General features: G+C 45.7%; 1 pseudogene; it reads left to right on the forward strand.

Moving 5' to 3' along the window:
* The first annotated feature begins 5,678 nt into the window (after positions 1-5,678).
* LOC116582047 lies at positions 5,679-6,535 on the forward strand (annotated as a pseudogene).
* Positions 6,536-15,693: the final 9,158 nt, after the last annotated feature.

Here is a 15,693-nt window from a genome sequence, read left to right on the forward strand (position 1 = left end):
TTTTCAAAAACAGCCTCATCATGATCCTGCAAGCATTTCCAAAGGGTTAGAAGGTTCAGAATTCACAAAACTTTTACTTGAACTATTCCAAATTCTATTCCAAATTCATCATTTCTGAATTTACAACTTTACAGACCATTAGTGAGCACACACAGGGCTCTAAGCAGCTCTTTTGAAATAGCAATACTGTTTTAAGACATCTTTGAAGTTTTTTCTTGCAGAAAGTTCATTAACTATCGCTTCCTGTTTGTAAGCGTGCTGTATCTTCCCAAACATGCTTTGTTATCTGTTCCATGCTTCTGCCTCACAGGGACTTCAAGAGGAAACCTGGAGTCAGGTTTGCCTTCATTAGGGAAAAGCCTTTCCTCTCTAAGTGCCAATAAAGACTCTCAGTTGGCTACTTACAGACCTAGGGTCCTGGTTTAGAACCAACATACAGTTTAGACTCGCCATGTTGTTTTTGCTTCTGTGGTATGTCTTTTGCAGAAAGGACGTGCCCAATAAAGTCAGGCTGCTTGGTGCCCACAACCTGGGGAAGATATAGACTTCAGAGAAGAAGTGCCTGAGCCATTCTCCCCCCTAACCGTCTGTTACCCAAATGTGGCTTAAGCAGTTTCCAACTGCTCTGCGCCCTTCCTCCCATGTGAGTCAAGACAAGCAGGCAAGGTCCTTCCTGACATAAGAGAGAAAGCCACGAAATAACTAGCCATTTCTACTTTTGGGGAAAAGAGACACTATGAAGTGGACCTTTTGTTCCCCTCCTTGTATATTCTGTTCCCACTAACTTCTTGTTGGTTTTGATCTTCATTCTTTCATATTGCTGTTTCTCCCAAATCTGTGATGACTCTGGGCCACCCACTCATTTTTAGAGACTCAAACAAGCAGAGATGGGCTGTTGAATGCTGGCCTTATGGAAGACAGCAGCCTTCTTCCTGAGGTACTTCTGGATGGCCAGAGTCTCCCCCGGCGCCCTTCAGTTCCTCCAGAAAGGAATGTGGGAGCTGACTGTGGGAAGGCTGTGGAAGGCACACCAGTCATAGTGTGGGTTTTCCTTCCTCATCCCCCCGATCTAAGCAGGGTCTGTTGTCCTTGACTTCACAGCCCCGAGTGCAGACCTCCTGACTCCTATAGGGTGGCAGGTTGGAGACCGTTTTAATTCACCCCATTTTCCAGTCTCTGGCCTCACGCCTGCATTCATACATCATAATGCCTCAGCCCTGAGCCCGGGCTCCCATCCCCTATGCCCTCAGCGGGCTAAGGCGTCTTACTTCCTCTGTTAAGTCCTTTTGTACTCTTTCGGTTTGCTCAGTATTTGTGGAAGAATTTTTCCCAAGTAAGGGAAATAAACAGATTTGGTCATTTCATCTCTCATTGGAAGCCCCAGATTCATCTTGGTCGCCCTTAAAAATGGGGATCATTGTCCAATGAAGAAAATCAACTCATAGGTCTATGCCTCTTGTGACCACTAGATGGTGCTGCCACATCTTAAGATGAGACCGCGCCCACGCCCTCCACTTTGGAGGAAGCTGGATGGGTATGTTATTTATATTAACATATACTGTATTATTTGTTTCAGGGGTACAGCTCTGGGATTCATCAGTCTTACACAACTCACAGGACTCACCACAGCACATACCCTCCCCAGTGTCCATCACCCAGCCACCCCATCCCTCTCACCCCCTCCTTTAGGATAAAAAATACGCTTTTAGATAAGGCCAAACTATGTGTAAAGACAGTTTCTGTTAAAAATAGCCTTCCTATTACAAGTGGAACGCTTTTTAATCATAGTCTCTGAAGCCTGAAAGATAAGTGAAGATTTTAACTAATCGCTGCTAGATGTGAAATCTTCCAGGGGTTCTTAATGCCCAAGCACAGTTCTTTCATGTATAAAATGGCAAAATAACTAGTCACGAGGGGGAAGAGGGTCAGCGGTGTCTCCTCAATCCTCAGAAGGCATTTTTATACAAAATAATAATAATAATAATAATAACCCCAAGCAAGCCACTCCCTACAGTTGAGAGTTACTCAGAATAATTTATTGACAGGTGGAATCTGACAGAGATCTGCCCCAGGGTCTGCCCTACTGGACCTCAAGCACAGCTTTCATGAAGTGAGGGGCAATGATGGGTCACGGGGCAGTTACCTGAAGTTGTGTCATCTGTGCAGCGGAGAAGCTCTGCTAATTATCTCAAGTGGCCCCATCCGTGTGGGGGCGGGGACAAGATGGAGGACACAAGATGGAGTCAGTGTTGTCAGCACTCCTACACTCCACCCCAACATTTCTACCGCCCCTGTAATCTTGGTCTGCTAGTCTTCCTTGAGGACCCTAGACCTAGATATGGGGAGCGGGCATGCATCCCTACCCCACAGCTACAATATAACGTGAGTGATCTGGTAGAGCGGTCCTTTCCTCAGACTTCACGGTTGTAGCGATTGTGAGCTTCAGTGTAAGTGGGGTTCTGTGACAGGAAGACGTTTCCTGAGGCAGCAGAAAGAAACATCAGCAATGTGAGGCCAGTGGCCATAAGATGCTTTATGGGCAGCAGGACAAATCTCATTTTAGCACAGTAGCTGTTTGGTCTCCGTGAGCCAGGACCTGCCTGCCCTGGCTTTCGCCATTCCTCATTCTCGAGGTGTAAGGGTGATGATTGCTCTAGCTACCGCCTGCTGGAAAGGGGGCACAGATCATGATTTGGGCAACGAAATGGGCTTGCATCCAATTGCTAATGTTGCCTAGTGCTAAGTTGAGTCCCATCCTTCGTAGAGCCATTGTTTTGGACCCTCCTGGATGGTCTGAGACAGCACCTGTTCCGCATTTCATAACAAGGTCAATTAGGTCAGGTCAGTTAAGTGGTCTCATTTCAGGAGATGGGCCTGCCACTGGGTTTTTAAAGTCAGGCTTATAGTGTACAAGCGATCAGGTAGAAAATTAGCCAGATATGCAAAGGAACCGGAATGCAGGATCCGGCCTGGTTTTATACTTAAGTAATAAACATTCAAGGACAATTAACCAGAACTAGAATCTAATACCCACCGAGGTATGTTACGGCAATAATTTGGTTTTTCTTCTCCAAAGTCACTCCCACTTCTGGCAAAGGTACCGAAATTAAGACTAAGTTGTTTGTAAAACAAGTCCAGTTTTAACCAACTTGGCCCACTTACATTAGGGCAGTAAGAATAGTGACTGGTCATTCAGATTCTTTTTAATCGGCTTTGCTAGAACTTTTCATAAGGAATTTCAGAGGAAGCCTTTAATAGATGTTCAAGGCAAGAGCCAAGCCAAATCCTCACCGTCAGACTTGGGGCCATATTTATAGTTTTGGATTACTTCCTCTCTTCTGGAGGTTCCGGAGCCTGCCAGGAAGTGACTTCTCTTACTTACCTGGTAAGGCTCCCAGGAACTCTGTAAGCAAGGTACCACTTCAATTTCCCCCTCAAGGGGGTTCACTGGCTCCATCAAGTTAACCCGAGTACCTCAAAGCTGTCTGGTCAGACCTGAGTCTAGGTGTGTCTCTCTCAAACACAACATTTCAGTCAAAGCCTTGGGAATACAACCAATGCTTCCAATGGTGTCATCTTAAGAGAAGAACAGATTTCTTCTTGAACTTATCCAAATAATTGATTTCACATTTGTCCTTGCCAGAAGTCCCTGACCAAACCCTCTGGCTATGAACTTGTTTGTATCTCACATCTGGCATTAATACCCCCATGACCTGTATTTGTTTTACTACCATTTTTGCCATTAAGAAAGCCTCTTGTTTAGCACTCGACCCCTTCTTAATCGAGACATATAAAGGTCTCCAGTAACCCAGGAAACCAACTAAAACTTGTCATTCCTTTAGTGTTTGCGGGATTGGGAAGGCTTGCATTTTGTCAGTGACCACTGCCAGCAGCACCCTGTTCTTCCCCAGGAGCTCAGGGATTGACGTAGTCTTTGGATTCTGTAGGTATTTATCGCCCATGCTCATGGCTGTAAGTAGGCCTAGAATGACGAGACCGCTTGAGATAGGGAGGGTAAATCGTCACAAATTACACAATTCACCTGAATTCACCTGTGGGTGAAGTTAGATCCTGATCCTGTATAACATCTACACCCCAAATGTGCACAGGATTGAGGGAAATGTGCGCTAGAAAACAGTGGGGAAGAAGACTGCAACCTGTAGGCGACGACTAGTTTGTCTGATCTGGACAATTCGTCTATCATGACCATCAACAGCTTTTGTTTCTCCCCTAAATTTTGAGAGATTTCCATGCAGAGAGTACCTTCAGCTCCACTGTCTAGAGGATCTAGGACAGGCTGTTAGTGGGAGACCAATAAATGGCTAATTCCACTTCGGGGGGCCCTCTGGTTGCCCCCTATCGCTCATACTAGAGGGTAACGCTGGCCTAATCCCCCCCATGTCGTTGGGGGTAGCCAGCCCCTAAATTCCCCAGGCGGGGGGCACTTTGTGACCCACCCGTCTTGTTCGAGCCTTCCACCAAGGGAGAAAACCACTCTCCCTTAGGCAATGCTTTCAAGGCTTAGCAGCACTGAATCAGTTGTTTAGATTTTCTCCGGGGGTGGGGGGTGGGGGAGTCCAGGATAATATTAGATCTCACCACAGTTGTTTACGGGAGACCTTGATGGGCCCCCTTTCCACCATTTTGTCATCAGCAAAACGCTGTTTTTCCAATTTTCAACCCATCTGTTTCCACCTGTGGCAATTCCTTCAGTCTTACTTACATCAACCACCACCAGGGCTGCTGTAGTGATAGGCTGATTAACCCTGGGGGCAAGAATAGATACTCAAATCCCAGACCACGTGCCCAGCACTGTAAGATACTACCTTTCATACCAGAAGAAAATAAGTCTGTGTGTGGGCCTCTAAAATGCTGGGCACAGAGCTCATGTTTCATTCCCAGTTCACCAGGAATCCCCTACAGTTCTTCCAGAGACCACAAGCCTAGGAAAGGGAACAACCCCTTTCCCTTTGCCCGGTTATCTTACTGCGGGCACTTATCCAATCAACCAAATGAGCTAAGTGCTGACAGATTCTCACCCATGCCTACGGTATACAGTCCTTTTTGCATGTCAGGTTGAGCAGTGACTGAGACCATTTTATATCATCTCAGACCCATTTCACATAACGGCATCTCCCCCAGGATCGAAACACCGCACTGCCATTGTCAGACCATCAGCTCAGAGCGGCTCAGAAACTCCACCAACTACAGGGACAACAGGTTGTGCCCCACCCCCTCCCACTGCCCAGGTCTGGACAAGAGGCTTTCCTCGGGCAGGGACAACCTGCGCTGGCCCCTTGCAGACCTTGGGCTTTCCCCCAGGTTGGACCCTTTACCCTTGTCTGCTCCGGGCTGGGTACCCTGTTGACTAAGCCAATGGTTATTAGGTGGGGGAGGGAGAGCAGCATATTCTCCAGACCCAGAAGGCACTTTGAGACCAGAGAAGGAAGCAGGTCACTCAGTACTGATCACACGGTTATTCAGGATAACTTACCAACAGGCAGAGCCCCCAGCCCGTGGATCCAGACAGAAGACGGTCACTCTCCAAGCTAGTCTCCACCCAGCGCCGACCTCCGCCCCCAGCTTTTATGCAGGGAGGGGCAACGTGGTGGGGTCACATGGTAGTTACCTAAAAGGGGCACACCTGGAGTCCTCCCTGAAGAAACATCACATGGGGCATGCAGGTGCTGTCGCGGGGCCCTGAAATGGGAGGCCATGGTGCCGGGCTTCTGGTGGAGGCAGGGGCAGTAGCATCCCCATCTGGGGTCCCCACCCCAGTGGGGGCTGGCTGAGGCCATGGAGCTCCTGGAGGCAAGACTGAGGGCAAAGAGGGGGTCCCCTTCACCAAGCTGGGCCACCCGGTCAAGGACTTGATCAAGTCCCTGGAGCAGATCTATCTCTTGTCTCTCTCTGTCCACCAAGGAATCTGAATCATTGAACTTTTCCTGGGGGGCCTCCCTCAAAGATGAGGTTTTGAAGATCCTGTCTGTGCAAAAGCAGACCAGGCGAGCTGGTGAGCCAGGATCAAGGCGCTTGTTACCGACAGAGATTCCAATGGACAGGTTGGTTTGGGTGTTGAGTGCTCTAAGAGGTAGCCACTGCCTTCCGTGGGGCCATCACACTAGCTGAGTTCTCCGTCATTCCTTTGCGGTGAGGCTACTGGGAAAACGACTGGCAAGCGCCACACTGTCCCATGCAAGGTGACCGGCTGCCGTGGCCCTGTGCTGGCGCACCTCATCCCTGCCCCCAAGGGCACTGACAGCATCTCAGCCTTTACCCAGGAAGTTCCTGGTGATGGCCCATGACTGCTACACCTCAGCTGCCCTGTCACTGTGGGCAACTTCGCCAAGGCCACTTTTAATGCCATTTTCGAGACCTACAGTTCTCTCACCCCTAATATCTGGGAAAAGAGAGTATTCACCAAGTCTCCCTATCAGGAATTCACTGGCCGTCTTGTAAAGACCACATCGTGGTCTCCGTGTGGAGGACCCAGGCTCCAGTGGTGACCACCACATTGTTCAAACAAGAAAAATAAAGTGAAGTAAAGCCTATTAAAAATGTTAGAGAAAGACAGGAAGGAAGAAAGGAAAGGAAAAGGAAAAAAGAAAAAGAGCCGCCTGGGCACCAGAAGATCTCCACTAGTTATCCAAAGTGGCGCCACCTATGGGCCCGAGGGGAGAACAAGATGGAGGACCAAAGCCAGAGCTGACTGTTGTCAGCACCCCTCCACCGTAGCTCACGTTTTGTAGGAGTGAAACATGTACTACGTATCTCACAGGGGCAGGCAGTGGACGCACAAAGAATGCTAAGAATGGCAGCGCAGAATAAACATTCAGCTTTCAAGATGGTACTTCAAAGGTCAATATAATTTCTGGCATCATTAGTTTCAATCTGGATTATTTCTTCTCTCATCCATATTTCACTTGAGTGGTAAAGGATTTTTTTTTTTCATTTTTGTTCCCAAGTGAAACAATGATCGTGTTTTTAAAATTCTGCAGATGGTTATGTGTAAAAGTGCTACGGGTCCCGTGAAGTGTTCTCTAATCAGTGCCCCATGTGACATGGGTCCAGATCTTGGACACTCAGCAGGTCACAGCACGGACATTTCTGGGGTTGTCTGGATAACTCATGTGGATTTCCCCCTCTCTGGGAATTGCCTACAATCCTCAGAAACTACTTGTTTTTACTAGGAGACACCTTCCCGAGTCCTGGTTCTTGAATTCTTCCTGGAGTTCCAGTAGAAACCAAATTCTTCTTACAACACATTCCTTAATCTGCTTATCTTAGTTTCATTTGGATTCTGTTACTCATCACCAAATGACCTTTAACTAACGCTGCAAGGCGAGGCAACACATTTCTCTTAGGGATGGAACTGTTTTTGCCTGAGAAAAATACTTTGCAAAGTAGCTTAGAATTTGTGGGTAAAATGCTTAAGCTGTTATGGACAGGAAAGAGTTGAACTGCTTACGAAAGGATCCAGCAGGGCTGTGACGTTGGAGGAGAGCAGAGCCGTGTGTGTGTGTGTGTGTGTGTGTGAGAGAGAGAGAGAGTGTGTGTGTGTGTGGCCCCTGGAGGAGAGCAGAGCTCTGTGTGTGTGTGTGTGTGTGTGTGTGTGTGTGTGTGTGTGTGTCCCCTGGGGCTCAAGGCAAGGAGGATACGTGCAGTCCAGATCCCCACGAGTTAAACAATTCAGCAAAAATGGAAGGCGATCCAGAGCGACCCCAAACCAGGCCCCTCTCCCCAAACCCCGAGAGAATTGGCAGGATTCCGAGAAATCACACCCATGGAGTAGCTTTACGCCACTTCTCCTTTGATTTCAAAGGTTAGGCTACTTCTGACACTGGAATTATACCTATTTGGACAAACCTGAATAAGCAGATTTTCTGGTTCTAAAACCATCACTTGTTACATTACTATCACACCCGAATAGCATCTTCAATTCATTTTCCCTAAATGTCCTACGTCCACTTAACTAACCTTAGTGATGATCTCACTTATCCAGCCAACTGGCCAAACCAAACGTATTCATTCGGCACGCGTTTACTAACAGCATCTTCTAGGCACTGAAATGACAAGTTGAATGTCACCGAGATTTGTGGATTTTAAAGTCTAGCAGGAGGGAGAGAAGATTTATTGCAGCAATAATCAAGCCATATAAAATTGTCACCCACGCTATCAAAGGATCAAATAGGATATGAAGAAGAACAGGGCTGGGTGACCTATTTTAGATACGGTGGTCGAGGAAAACATTTTGATGAGCATGAGAAGCAAGGAAGGAAGCCGGGCACGGGAGGAGGGTTACAGGTGGAAAGAGAGCGCGTATGTAAAGGCTCTGAGGTGGGGAAGTTGGGTTGTGTTTGAGGGCAGGAGCCGTCTTCTGCAGTCGCAGCCCTGCATCAGAGGACTTGGGAGGGAAAGCCCTTTCCAGAAATTTTTCCATTCCGGTGAGCAATTCAATCACCCCTTCAGGCACGATAATAGATGTATTTCCTATCTTTAAATCACTTCCTCTGTCTCCCAGAACATAGGGCCAGACTGGGAGAGATGACTTTACACAAAATGTGAGACCCCCCCTCTGTTGTGAAGTGTGTCAGAAAGCTGCCACCACTGAAGTGCGTGCACGTATCCCCCTGAGGTTACAACGGGTGCTACAATACGCCCTCATTCCTCTTTGCTTCCAGAAGCTGCACATGAGGACTGACTTCACGGTGTTGGAGCCCCATGTCACAGCCCATGAAAGCACTAAACAATGAGCATAATCACCGTGAAGCAGGGCAGCTCCCCTGGGATCCCTTGATTCCCATGGAAAGGGGAGAAATTACTAGAAGACAAAGCTGAAGCACTACAAAGCGGAAGTGAAAGGGATCCTCTGGGTTGGATGATACCTCACTGATGGGAACGATGTTATTTGCCTTTTATAGCAATCCTGTGACAGTTGGCTTGCAGAAAGTCATGCTATTAAAATTCTCAAGATACTGAAAGGAAATTTTATTCTTCACGTGGAATCGTTATCACCATGTCCTTGGGGCTTTCCTGGAATTCCTATTATCTGATACCAGTTGTGGCCAAATGCTTTTAGATGATAAGGAAGAAATCTGGGTCTTCTCCAAACCATGTGATCTTGGGCAAATCTTTACTCTTGGGGGGCCTCATTTTCCCCATCTCTATAATTAAAGACTCGGAATAAATGCTTTCTGGCATTTCCTCCAGTTCTAAATTCAGTGATACTATGGGAAAGCACAGTAATGTAAATGATTGGGGAAGATTGGAGTCAGCTGAGTTCGGTGTGAGTTTTAACACTCAAACTTTGTTGGACTCTCAAAAAAAAAAAAACCTCTTAACCTTTTGAATCTCAGTTTCCTCATTTCTAAGCCAGAATCGTAAAAATAATATGAAACTTAATTACATCTGGTTGAAGTCAAACGAAACGGCAGACAGGAAAACGCTGTTAAGCCCAGAGCTCAGCATATACGAGAGTTTTAGTACTATAATTATGAGGATGAAAGTCAAAATAAACAAAACCAACATTGACTGATAATCTTAAAGGCTGTGAATAGGGGGTCCCTTAATCTTCACGACGACACGACGGGATAGTACAATTACTATCACCATTTCCTGGAGGAGGAAACTGAGGCAGAGGGCTTTAAATGACACATCCCTGACAAACAGGCCACACAGCTGGGTGGTGGCCCAAGGCAGTTGTACTCCAGGCCACAGCTTGCTTTCTCCATCAGTTCTAATTTGAAAAACTTGATGTGAAGGGACATCATAGGCTAGTTAAAAAAAAAATAAAAATGTATTTATGTATTTTAGGGGGTGGGGAGGAGGAGCAGAAGGAGAGGGAGAGTCTGAAGCAGCCTTCATGCAGAGTGTGGAGCCTGCCATGGGGCTTAATCTAACAACCTTGCGATCATGACCTGACTCGACACCAAGAAACCAAGAGTTGGACGTTTAACCAACTGTGCTGCCCAGGTGCCCAGGGACATTATAGGTTTAATGTGACCTCCAAGGATGGTTAGTTCTACTCCTAAATCTTCTTCAGTCATACCCTAAATTGAAAAACCTATATATTTTGTCTTGGGTTAAAATGATCCCAAATGATTCATATATTCACAACCCTGCAGCAAAATATACTGGTTTTTAAACTTTTCCTAAAAGTCATACATTAAAAGAAATCAGGATGACCACCAAGTAGAATTCTTACTCACAGATAAATTTGGGAAGGAAAATGTAGCAAGTTTAAACGTACAGTTCCAAAGTCTCAGAAAACCAAAATTATACACACACAAACAAGAAACACCAAAACGGTGCCCACGGTTAAGTTTTGGACATAGAACCTTAATCTCTGTTAAGTCATCTCATTTCCTCTCCCCATCCTCAGCAAGCACTTAGGGAAAACTGCTGTCTTCAATCCAACTCAAGCTTCCCGCACAAAGGCTGTGCTAATGACAGGCATGTTTCTGTAGCAGAGCTTCAAAAGCAGCAGGCAACAATTTAATTAGCTCTAAGTCAATACATCTCCATGAACTCTAGCAAGTCAAGAGACCATAAGCCTCACTAGCAATTATCAGCAAAAGATTATTCATGGAGAACCATGATGTGTAACATTTGGCGATACCCAACATGAAATATTTATAATTTTCTGAGAATGACTAACAATGAAGAATGGCATTAAAATGCATCAGAATTAATTCTGCTAGGATCCTTGTTTTAAGAAAAAAGCTCACACAAAAGGATAAAAGCACAGGAAACCCCCAGTTGATGAATGGTCAAAGGATAGACAATTCACGAAATCATTTCACAGGTGCTTTGAAAGTTGTTCTCCAAAAAACTGACTGCAGGAATATTTTATGTAGGAAAATGTAGTCTTGGTGGGAGTCGGTGACCCTGTGGTTACTCATAGATGTATTGTATATAGATGGGCATCATCTAATTCCCTCGCTGAAATAATTCCTTACCATTAAGTAGCCCTTGGAATCTGCCCCAAATCTCATCTATGGATGTTAAACACTTGCTTTGGGTTAAGAGATGATTTTTGTCTTCGACGGAAGTATTCTGATTTAAGAATTTATGAGAGTTTTCATCAAGGAATCTGATGGGATAAGCCAGAGGAGCAGGCATACCGGGCCCCCAGCTTCACCTCCCTTGAGGTACACACACCGTCCCCACACAGCCACCACACCCAGTACCACTCAAATCCAGCAAATGTACCTGGTTCTTCAAGGCTGACCCCTTGACTACTTGTAGGAAATAGAATGTGAGATTTCCCCCTACAGAGCCATAAAAACAACTCCCATTTTCAAGGGTGGTAGGCTAGGGGAATGTAGTTTTTCCTGTATTCTCATATGATTCCTCTTGGTTTTTTTTTTTTTTTTTTTAAGTTTTTTTAAAGTTTTCGCTCTCTAGTCCGCTGATCTTGCTAATCAGCACAGGTTAGGGTGGGCTGTGAGTGATGGAAAACTCAAAATAGCATTTTCTTGAACTGGATAGAAGTAGGAGTCCAAGAAGGTAGTAAAGGGCTGGTGTGAGGGTGGGCAGTGAGCCAGAGGCCCGCCATCTTGTTGCTCGGCAGGTCCTGCCTTGCCTCAGGGACCAAGATGGTAAAAGCCACAATCCAGGCAGCAGGATGGTGGGAAGGAAAGACAATGAAAAAGGCTATGTGCACACACAGCCTTGAGAGGAAGGGTTTCGTGATGGTTCTAAAACTTATTCACAAATCCCTCAACACTGCCATCAAGAACAGGTGCAGAGTGGCATCTGGGTGGCTCAGTCATTAAGCATCTGCCTTAAGCTCTGGTCATGGTCCCAGGGTCCTAAGATAGAGCCCCACATTGGGCTCCCTGCTCAGCAGGGAGCCTGCTTCTCCCCGCCTCCCTCCTGCTCCCCCTACTTGTGCTCTGTCAAATAAATAAATAAAATCTTAAAGAAAAAAAAAAAAAAAAAAGAACTGGCATAGATAGGTTCCCTCCTCTTGAACCTGGCCAGGGCTTTACAAGGTAGCAAAAGTGATGCTATTTGATCTTCCACGTGGGTAGAAGCAGCCATGAAACTTCTGCCAGTTTCTCTTGGGACATTAATCCTGGTAGCCTGGAGCTCTCAGGCATGACTTCGACCTACTAGGACATGTCCATGGGGAAGGAAGAGAGAGAAGTGGATGGGAAGAGAGGCGGAGGGGAGAAGGACAGAGGCTGGCAGCGAGGGAGAGAGAAGCTGGGAAAGGCAGCTTATTTGATTATCCTGAGCTGTTAAAATTTCATTGCTATTTTGAAACAGGAGCAATTCTGGACTATTACTATACATCTGTTACTATCCTAATAGACAAGAGTATTGAGTCTTCTGACCCATGAATATTATATATATCTCCATTAATTTGCATGTTTACTTTCTCGCAGCAATATTTTGACATTTTCAATGAACTGATCTTACACATCTTCTCAAAGATGACCAAAAGTATTTTGTATTTTTGCTACTATTGTGAAAGGTATTTTGAAAATGTTTCAGGGGCGCCTGGGTGGCTCAGTGGGTTAAAGCCTCTGCCTTCAGCTCAGGTCATGATCCCAGGGTCCTGGGATCGAGCCCCGCATTGGGCTCTCTGCTCAGCAGGGAGCCTGCTTCCTCTTCTCTCTCTGACCGCCTCTCTGCCTGCTTGTGATCTCTGTGTGTCAAATAAATAAATAAATAATTCTTTAAAAAAAAAAAAAGTTTCAATCTCCAACTGTTTATTGCTAGTATGTAGAGATGTAACTGACTTCTGGATATTGACCTCGTATCCTACAAACTTACTAAGTGCACATATTGGTTCTAAACATGCTTTTGGCGGATTTCTTAAGATTTTCAACATCATTGTGTCATTAGTGAACTGGCAGTTTCACTTCTTCCTTTCAAATATGAATGTGTTTCATTTCTCTTTTTCCTTATTGCACTGCCTAGAACCTCCTGTATGGTGTTGAATACAGGTAGTTCAAACATTCCTGCTTTGCCCCTTACCATTAAGTGTGAGGTCAGATGCAGGTTTCTCATAGATACACTGTGTCTGTTTGATGAAGTGCCCTTCTTCTTCTTTTTAAAGATTTATTTGTTTATTTATTTGATAGAGAGACAGAGAGACAGAGAGACAGAGTATAAGAAGGGAGCACCAGGGAGAGGGAGAAGCAGGCTCCTACTGAGCAGAGAGCCTGATGTGGGGCTTGAACCCAGGACCCTGGGATCATGACCTGAGCCAAAGGCAGGCGATTAATCGGCTGAGCCACCCAGGCTCCCCGATGAAGTGTCCTTCGTTTCTGAGATTGTTGGAAGCTTTTATAGGAATGGATGGTGGATTTGTCAATCCTTTTTTGCATCTATTGAGATGATCATATGTCTGCTTTCTTACTTAGATTGTTGCTATATTACATTGGTCACTTTAAAAATGTTAAACCAAGTTTGAGTTCTTGGGAGAAATTCAAGGTCTTCGGGAAAACTAGGAGGATGCGATCTTCTGAAAGGAAGAGGAAGAAGGCAGGGTGTGACTGAACCGGTCTCAGGGGACATTGTCAGAGGACATCCACCAGGGTGACACCTGCAGCCTTGCGTGGGGCAGCAAGGAGCCTTCAAAGAGAGACCCCAGTGGCACGTGGAAGATCATGCACTTATCATCTAAAGAGCGAGGACCTAGCATTTTATGAATACATAGTTTTTAAAAATCATATCAGTAGGGGCCCCTGGGCTCTGCCTTGGGCTTGGGTCATGATCTTAGGGTCCTGGGATGGAGCCTGCATCTGGCTCTCTAATCAGCAGGAAGCCTGCTTCCCCCCTCTCTCTGCCTGCCTCTCTGCCTACTTGTGATCTCTGCATGTCAAATAAATAGATAAAATCTTTTTAAAAAATTGTATCAATAAAACAAAACGGCATATAAATCTACATGTTTCTAGAGACCAAACAGAAGCACGGTGAAGAACAAACCTTCAAAAGAAAAAGCCCTTAATGAATCACAGATAAATATTTATGCAGATCTTAGAAGCTTTGCTGTTACCTTTCAGTTTAGAATGCTTTGATTTTTTTTTTCTTTAAATTATTTATTTATTTATTTGACAGAGAAAGATCACAGGTAGGCAGAGCAGCAGGCAGAGAGAGAGGAGGAAGCAGGGTCTCCGCTGAGCAAACAGCCCGCTGTGGGGCTCGATCCCAGGACCCTGAGATCACAACCTGAACCGAAGGCAGAGGCTTAACCCATGGAGCCACCCAGGTGCCCCTAAAATGCTTTGACATTAAGGTGCTATCCAAAATAGGGTTCCTTTTGAAAACCATGGATTGAGTGCAAGAGAAAGGGCACTACTGGGAGTACTCTTGGCAAGCATTTCTTTCATACCCACTCAGCTAGGGAAAGGGGATGTCCACCACAGCGTTTCCTCCCTGGAGGAGCTCACGACACATGGGACAACGCAGACACAGACTCACAGTTGTCATGCGAAGTGACATGTGACATTTAAAAGAGATAACGTATACACTGCTGTGGAGGACTGGGGAGAGCAGAAGGACTGACAAAGCAAAAGAGTCCAGAAAACCTCTTCCAAGATCTTTGAACCTTTGACTTGGCCCAGAAGGACTGCCTCCCAGCAAGCCCCTCGAGGACGTTATGCTGGCAGCTGCTGCTGTTTTTTGCATTTTCTTCCTGCTTTTACCCATGTCTCCTGCAGCCACCTGAGCCTTGGCAAGCAGCCGGGGGGAAGGGAGAAAACCGTTTTAGTGGAGCCTTTTTATATCACAAGATGCTACATCTGTGGATACAGATAGAACAGCCTCAGTAAAAATAGCTTCCGCTAAAAATATCAAGGGAGCTGCAGTGACCCCAAGTAATTCTGTATTCACTCCTGCGTTCCTCAAAGGCTAAAACTAAGCACAGCATATGGAACACATGGGCTCCATTTGCCAACGCCAGTGTCGTCCTTCACCAAATAGGTGCCTGATCATCGTTTGCTGCTTGGAATTCAGCTGAGGTTAAGCAAAATCACTATTCAGAGAGCATTAGCGCAAGACACGGTAAAGTAAGGCCATGGATTTGTGTCTAACACCCGACCTTGTACGATGGAAATGAATGAAATTCAGTCTCAATTAATGAAAATAAAAGTAATGAAGTCATATCTTTTCAGGGAGAGACAGAAACAGCAGATTGGGAGATAAAATTCCAAATATAACAAAAATAGCCCCATCGGTTGTATTAAAAAGAGAAAAGGAACAACAGCCTGATTAAGGTGCTGGTCTCCGCTGCCTGGAGGCCAGGCTTCCTGGGAAAGAAGGGGGTGTCAAGAGGGGAAAATTGGTGGGCGGAGGGGAGGCTGAGGTACGTTCCTTACACTTCGAGTAGATAAAAGAGGCACCTACATGCTCCCTTAGATGACTCCAGAACTAAGCAATGAGTGAAGAAAATCAGCTTGAGACCATTTATGGCTGGAGAAATCTTCATCACTGCCAGCCCCAGAAATGGTCATTTCTGGAAAAAGGCACCTAACCAGGATCTCTATTCTTGAAGCCTACACCTTTTCTTCGCACATTCAGGAAGTATTAATTGAACACCTACCACATCCTGGATGTTTTCCTTTGCTTTGGGGCAAAATCCCTGAACTTGAGTTCCTCTCAGCATACTTCTAAGTTAATTAGAATTTTCTAGATATGATGCATTCAAAACCAAATATAGAAATGAAGTGGAGAGTGAGG

This window comes from Mustela erminea, chromosome 21 (genome assembly GCF_009829155.1).
Source record: "Mustela erminea isolate mMusErm1 chromosome 21, mMusErm1.Pri, whole genome shotgun sequence".
Classification (NCBI taxonomy): Eukaryota; Metazoa; Chordata; class Mammalia; order Carnivora; family Mustelidae; genus Mustela; species Mustela erminea.